General features: G+C 40.4%; 1 pseudogene; it reads right to left on the minus strand.

Moving 5' to 3' along the window:
• The window catches only part of LOC136841555 (protein Rae1-like), a 47,497-nt pseudogene extending 41,485 nt beyond the window's left edge, over positions 1-6,012 (minus strand).

Raw genomic sequence — 6,012 nt, forward strand, 5'->3', positions numbered from 1 at the left:
AAGGGCAGACAGCGTTTGAGGTAACCCACCCTTTGTCCAAGACATGGAGTTGCTAACCCTCTCAGCTGTTGCCAGAGCCAAAAGAAACAGCGTCTTCCTAGTTAAACCTGAGGGTTGTTGAGGAAGGAGAGTTCTAACGCTGTCCTGAGATCCATTTAAGAACATGTCAAGACTCCAGGAACCTGGTGATTCTGTTTTTAGGTTTCGAAGAGTCAAAAGATTTAGTGGTCTGAGGTGTCCTGGTTTGAGGTAAGGTCCAGACCACTGTGGCAAAAACTGAGCTGAGCATAGCTCTGCCAACCTCTGATGGTGGAGGAAGAGAGATTTCTGGAGGTTCTTAAATGCAAGAGAAAATCTGCTAGTTGCATCATAGATGTCTAGAAGACAAGATGTTATGTCTTCTGCACAAAGCACTAAAGTAAAGATGGACCACTTTGCTTTGATGGACTTTATTAGATGACTGTCATCTGCTGCTGGCAATAGATCGACCTGCAGGCTTGAAAATCTTTTCAATCATAGGAGTTTGACAACAGTGAAACCCTGTCAGCCAGAGTGGACAGGTTTTAATAAAAGTTCTGAAATGAGGCTATCTGAGCAGCTCTGGAATGGTGGGAAGGAGCCTGGATAGTCCAACAGAAGGGCAATCTGTAAAACTTAGGGCCAGAACAGAGCTATGAGGGTCATTCTGACATTTAGGTGAGATTGAAGCTTGCTTAGTACTTCCTGATTAGAATGAATGGGGAAATCTGTGCAAGTCCAGATTGGATGGGGTCAGTCCCGATTTCTGAAGGGCAGTCTGTCTTGGAGGTTAAGTAGGGTTTTCTGGGGTCACTCTCCAAGTGGAGTTCCATGGGTGAATGCAGTGAATCTGAGGTATAAAAGATGTTGTCCTATTAATGAACAACTAAAAGACCTGTGGTGTTGTCGACAGGCAACAGTGCTCTGAATTGAAATACAGTACTTGAAGGTTCAGAAACCTCAAAAAACCTTGATGCCAGAAGAATCGGGATTTACCGTCTTGCATATCTAGGGAATATCAATCCCAGCAGATCCGCCAACACATTGAGTCTTCACTTTGGGATGCATAACCCCTGAAATAGCTAAAATCCAGTCCCCCTCCAAAAACACTTAGGGCACACTTTTTTGATTTGAAAGCAAAACCCCTCTAAAAATGTGTTACCTGATTATTTTACGATCACAAAAAGTGCATTTAGTCATGAAAATATGAAAATACAGTAAGTGGTATTTCTCTGAGTGAATGGGTGATTTTCACTTAATGGGTCAGACATTCCACAGAAATCCATGAGATACATGACCCAAAAGAATCAGGGGGTCTACTTAAATAGTCTGTTCCATCTTGCTTGTCTGATGATATTCAGAGAGTCACATCGAGACTGATCTCCATCCTCCTGTTGATTTGAGGACCACAAACCAATAATTGTGACACTTCATCATTGAATGTCCTCTCCTTCTACCTCTTTTTTGAGAAGAGCAATGCACAGAGCTAAAAACTTCTCTGACTGGAATTATGCAGAGGAATCAGATGTTAACTTGAGTTTTTTCTTGAAAAGAATATATCTGCCTCAGCATACTTCTACAATCCATGGTTCTGCCCTTTGGCCTCCAACTCTTCCAAAATGTTGAGCCTGGAACCCTAAATGCAGCTGGACTGCATCTTCACTTCCGATGCAGGTTTCAGGAAGATAATTTCTTAATAGCTCGGAGAGGTCCAGCCGAGGTCTACACCAAGAAGCTGTATTCCTCCTTGAAAGCAAATTGTTCCGTATTCAAGACCTTCATGGCGGACAAAGATAGACTCACCGATTGGCTGAACAATTTATTCATTAAGTTCACAGTTGCCAATGAGCCTCACTGAAAATAATCTGGGATCCTTTGAGGAGGGAAAATATGCTGACCTGAAAAATCTTGAACTGTCTCTCTTCTTCACAATGATAACTGGAGAAGTCAGGTCCATGAAGTCTTCAATCAAAAGGTTTCTTCAAAAGGTCCAAAATACTATTCAGCTGGCGCCGAATTGGTTCCAGAGAAGTGTCTAACTCCTCTTGTGTCACAGAAGAAACTTGATGATAAAAAATGGCACCGCAAAGGCCTATCCATAGTTGCGTAAGGAGCTGCAACTGGGCGCCCGATGATAAGGCGCTTGGCGCTACTGGGCACTAACAGAAGTTCAGGCAAACAATGCTCTAATGCCACAGGGCACTTGGGCATCATTGGACGCTTTGATAACAAAGAATGGCGCCTGGGCGCCAGATAATAATTTTCAGGAAGACGATTTAACGGGAGTAAGCCACTCGGGGCTATCCCAGAAGCTGCACGAAGCTTGGGGAGCTTCAGGGAGGCTCTTCAAGTCTTTTGCAAGGGATAGGAGATTGTTCCCGAGCAGAAGAATGCCTCTTAAGGGGCAAGACTTTTGAGAAATGTCACTGGCGCCTCAAATCTGGGCTAGGAGTTCCTGGGCTTGAGGAGAGACGGTGGACATCTGAGACATCTCTCCAACGGCCTTCTGTCACAGCCTGAGAAGCAACAGGCTGCGACTGAAACGACTACCCATGTACAGCTCACCAACCTCCTTGAGTCTCCAGTGTACCTCCTCCCAGTTTAGAAGTCTGGCAGTGACCTTTGCCAAGGAGAGTCAGTGGATTGATAGCCACTGCCACCACATTCAATCACTGCACTTTTATCACTAAATTTATCCATCAAAAGTGCACAATGATTCACCAGGTCGTGTCACTGTACTTGCCATCAAGACTGGCAAACTTGCTCAAGACTGGCGACGATCTGGTTCAGGAGCAAGATGAGGAAAGAAAGGAGGGCTTGGAGCAAAAGACACATTAAGAAACAGGAGGAAACAGAGAGTGGAAATCCATACTTACTGGTTTGGAGTTGAGCTAATATCTAAACCTTTACTATCAGCTCTAGCGGCAGTTTTTCTCTTTCTAGTTTAGAAAGATGAGAAGCCAAGTTTTTCCATGTCTTCTCATCCCAACTACAAGTTACACTGATTGATTGAAGAAACTGACCTCTGCAGAACAAATGGTATGAGACCATATGAAGCTGATGACCTGGTATTGCAGCCTTTGCTGCCCGTACAAAAACTGGATGAGCTGGAGTCTGACGTAATCAAAAATAGGAAAAAAGTTACAAAGTTAATATCATTGAGAAAAGCATTCCCAAAGGACGCCAGCCTAACAGTGATCTTCATAAACAACTGCTGTACCATTAAAAGCCGATCAGCAAACTAGATTAACAGAGAAAAAGCGGTTGACACAAAATCACAAAGAGTTATCAAAATCCAGATAGAATAAGTCAAAATCGGTTGTAAAAAGTCAAAATCACTTGATAAACAACAAAAACTAGTGCCAAAGGCAATCAATTAGAATACTTCACAGAAAAGGGAAGCTAACAAGACGAATTCCAAAAAACCAAGCTGCGTTCCTACAACTGTGTGAGCTCTAGGATGGCAGAACACACACTGAGCCATCTTTCAAGGGTTGTTCCTCTCCTTCCCAGAGAGTGGGCGGGCCTGGTCACCGTCTCAGAAAGAAGTACAGTATTGCCACGAATTTCGAAAATTCAAGCTGCCGTCGAGTAGAAAACTACAGCGATGTAATTACTTGGTAAGTTATTTGAATAAAAATTTAAGTTTTTATGCAAAAAAGCTCCATGGGACACAATGCTTAATACCAGCCACCCAGGGATTAACGCAAAAACATACACAAAAGACAGTAAATTTCTCACATTATTTCAGTAAATTTCTCATGTTATTTTACCTGTACTGCATCAGATACACCCTTTTCTAAGTCATTCAGTTAAAAAATTTCATTAATAAACAGCATCTCCATGCAGGGCTCTTCCTTAAAATTACCCAATAACTAATATAGGCTATACTTAGTAAACTATGTAGTAAATTTTTAATTTAACCCATTCGTAGTGGCATGTATCTCATGATGTGCAATACTAATGGCATAAAAGGAGTAGCAGGCATATCATATGATAATCATTATTTCGTGCCATGATATTTGATATAAGTTTGCAGGAAAGTGCTCAAATAACTTGAATGGGCCATAAATGACTATATGGCAACACACTTCAGCTCAGGATACGAGGGAGAATAGTTTCCCCTTGAGATTTCAGAGGGGAATGTACATACTACATCTCCCCATCCCAGTACATCTCGTACATATTTGCTCATAAATATATTCAGGGATAGTTGATGGTTTTAGTTCATATCTTTTATGATAGTATGTCCGCTGTAATTATAATTTTGCAAAGTAAAGGGCACAAATATATCAGAATGAACATGTATAACTCACTAAAAGGTACTACAGTCCATCTCCCCATCCCGGTACAGCTCATATTTGTCCATAAATAAATAGGGATTGTTGCTGATTTTACTTCTTCTCTTTTACAATATTATGTGAGCTAGAATTGTAATTTTGTAAAATTACAAGTAAAAAATTTGAAAGAACATGTGCAACTCACCAAATTAGCATATTTTTTACAAGTGTCTTAGAAAAGAGGGTAAACATGCCCTGCATTACATAGGTAAAACTGAAGACTACTACTGTCATGTTTATCATCAGCACCTTGGGGATGAACGTAAAAGTCAGTAAATATTATAAACATACACAAAAGACATAAACATAGGAAAAACATGAAGACAAGGCAGCAAATATCCCAGTCAGAGAATGGTGGGAATCAGGCCACGGTAGTAGTCTTCAGTTTTACCATTATATACACCCGTTTCTATATTGTTTAACCCAAAAATTCAATTAATAAGCGATATCTTTCTTTGGCTGTCTCCTTTACATTTACCAAAGGTGCCCCACATAGGGTTGAAAATATTACTTTCAACTTTCTGTGAAACGTACAGAAAATTTTTTTCATATTTTTTCTTATACTATGCACACTTGCATATCTTTCTCTTTCAAATCATCTGTTGTTTTTTATATTGGTTGACCTTAAAGTCTGCCCAGTCTCAGGGTACTATCCATGTACAATTACCCTATCCTGTAAGGGTTTATTACTATAATCACTCAAATTTTGCAGTGACTTTTGTATTAAACATATTAAGGAGACATAACATCACAGTATAAAAAGTACAATATGAGTTGTGGTAGCCTATTAAAGCAAAAGATATTTCTAAGTAATAGCTCCACACGGACTGTATGGAATGGTTCCGCGAATATGAAGGTCATTAGGGAACCATTTGTTCAAGAAGGGACTGGCTAAGGAAATCTATCATAAAAGGAACCATACTAACCCAACATACCCTAACCTAAATTAACCTAGTAGGCTGTGTTACTTAGCCAGGGTCCCCAAGTAAAAGAAACCACTTTTTATCGAAAGTTCCCCTATAACATTGCACATGTGCTATAGCATTCCAGGATGGCCAGCATACAAACACATAATGGTTCTGAGGTTACAGTCGACCGACAACAAATAACAGTAAGTTCTTGATAAATAACCAAAATACTATAGGAAATACCTGACGTGGAGCTAATGCTTAGTTCTACCAAGCAAAACAACATCCACAGCATAACCTAAAGTATCCTGAGCATCCTTACCAAGCCTAGAAAGGGGGTCTTGACATACGTGGCACAAAACACCAGGTACCTAGCCAAATGGGATCTTAACCTTAGGAACATAAAATTGTACAGTACTTAGGTAGTCTACTTAGCCCAAGTATCATGCAATGCCTGGCCAAAATATATGAAAAATCTTGCCTTCACGGAGATAATAACACATAAATACGCTGGTTCAACACACAAAATGATCAAGTAAAACTTAATGCTTACACTCAACAAGAAACGTCACTAAGGCAACCTGGTATAAAACACGTTTCTGATCACCAATAAAACCACCCTACCATAGGGCAGGTACACACGGGTAGATTCACCAGGTAGAAACAATTACCGATATTATTACACATTAATACCGTTTATCGAACCACACAAAAACACATTCTTTACCTACATAAAGCGATAACTC

This window comes from Macrobrachium rosenbergii, chromosome 9 (genome assembly GCF_040412425.1).
Source record: "Macrobrachium rosenbergii isolate ZJJX-2024 chromosome 9, ASM4041242v1, whole genome shotgun sequence".
Classification (NCBI taxonomy): Eukaryota; Metazoa; Arthropoda; class Malacostraca; order Decapoda; family Palaemonidae; genus Macrobrachium; species Macrobrachium rosenbergii.